The sequence below is a fragment of the Magnolia sinica genome, chromosome 1, assembly GCF_029962835.1.
Source record: "Magnolia sinica isolate HGM2019 chromosome 1, MsV1, whole genome shotgun sequence".
NCBI lineage: Eukaryota > Viridiplantae > Streptophyta > Magnoliopsida > Magnoliales > Magnoliaceae > Magnolia > Magnolia sinica.
The window spans coordinates 129743311-129745336 of record NC_080573.1 but is presented as its reverse complement, the minus strand read 5'-3'; the positions used below and the strand labels follow the sequence as shown (position 1 = coordinate 129745336).

The window sequence follows — 2026 nt, the reverse complement described above, 5'->3', positions numbered from 1 at the left end:
GCACTAAAATAAGAAATCATGTCATTCTCCTAAAAGGGGAATGAACTATTTTTTCAAGCTTGGGAGCGCTTCAAAGACATTCTAATTACTTGTCCACATCATGGTTATGAACCATGGCACGTGACTGATGCTTTCCGAAAGGGGCTCACCATGGATACTCGTCAGTTCATAGAGATGATATGTGGTGGAACCTTTCTTGACAAAGATCATAATGAGGCTTGGGATTTTCTAGATATGTTAGCAGAAAATACGCAGACATGGGATATCTCTACTAAATCAAATCAAACTAAACTCATTCCTAGAGAAAAAGCGGGAATGTATATCCTAAGAGAGGAAGACGACCTTAATACAAAATTCGTTGCATTGGCTAGAAAGGTCGAAGCCTTAGAAATTAGGAAGGTTGATATGGTTAAAGCAAACACTTCCTTAGATAATTTTTGTAGCATTTGTGGTGGTACAGACCATGACACAAAGGATTGTCCAATAATCTCAGTTGTACAAAATATCACACATGAGCATGATCAAAGAAATGCGATAAATAATTACCAAAGGTCAGTTATGCAACCATTGGGAAACACGTACAATCCAAATTGGCGTAACCATCCTAATCTTAGTTGGAAGAATGAACCACAAATTAATGTGCCCAATGCACCTCAAATACCTCCACAAAATAACTTCTTTGGGGCACCTGACAATGCACCATATGTGCCCCCACCAAAGCGATCATCTGTAGAGGATGCATTAACCACATTCATGAACTATCAAGCTCAAATGAATCAGTCTCTAATCCAATCAAATCAAGAATTAAAGACAGCTGTGGCTAGGATTGAGACTCAACTAAATGCTAGGGAAAAAGACACCCTTCCTTCTCAACCTGTGTCAAACTCTAGAAACACACATTTCATTGGAGACTCAAATCCAAGTGAGCTACATCATGAACAAGTTAAGCCATCATTACCTTGAGAAGTGGAAAAGAGGTCGATAACAAGATAATGCAACCGGTAGAAATACCGGAGGATGAGCCACTGTCTCAAGAAAATGATGAACCGGCTATGGTTCAAGAGCCGCAACAGCAAAAGGATAAAGAGACTAAGTCATATGAGTCTCCAGTTCCGTTCCCATCTAGACTTCGGAATCCAACTGTCCCCATGAAATATCAAGAGGTGTTGGATGTGCTCTAAAAGGTTACTGTCAATATTCCTCTGCTTGATGCCATTAAACAAATTCCATCATATGCTAAATATCTCAAGAACTTGTGCACTGTAAAGAGGAAATTAAATGTGCACAAAAAGATCTTTCTTACTGAGAAAGTGAGCGCTATCATTCAACAAAGGGTTGTATCCAAATACAAAGACCCGGGAAGTCCTACTATTTCTTGTATTATTGGGAATTTTCAAATTAAGTATGCTTTGCTAGATTTGGGTGCAAGTGTCAACTTAGTACCTTATTCAATTTACAAACAAATGGGGTTAGGCGAGCTTAAACCAACCACGATTACACTCTAACTCACTGACCGTTCTATTAAGGTATCAAGGAAATTTTTAGAGGACGTGCTAGTCCAAGTGGAGAAATTCTACTTCCCTGTGGATTTTATTGTACTAGATACTGAACCATGTGTAAATGCTAGTGCTCAAGTTCTCATCATTTTAAGCCGCCCATTCCTAGTAACTTCAAATGCAATCATAAATTGTAGGAATGGAATGATGAACTTGTCTTTTAGTAACATGATTCTAGAGCTAAATATTTTCAATCTATGTAAGCAGTCCATTGATAATAATGAGATCCATGAGTTAAATTTCATAGACTGCTTGATAGAAGAAGAGGAATTAGAACCTAGTCTGACCGAGGAATTAATTCAAGTCATTGGAGACTTGAAAAATTATAATTTAGAAAAAGTGCTTGCTGAAATTTCTGATGATAATGAGAGCACTACCACCAGGACATGGTATGTACCAATGGAGACCGCGCACTCAAATCCTATCTATCGAGGACTTGCGACCTTTGTCATCACCAACCAATGATCCAA

At 38.4% G+C, this 2026-nt stretch overlaps 1 non-coding gene across 1 annotated transcript; it reads right to left on the bottom strand.

Moving 5' to 3' along the window:
• On the bottom strand, positions 1-107 carry LOC131223232 (small nucleolar RNA R71). The gene has a single exon (XR_009160348.1). It is a non-coding gene; the product is annotated as a small nucleolar RNA R71 (small nucleolar RNA).
• Positions 108-2026: the final 1919 nt, after the last annotated feature.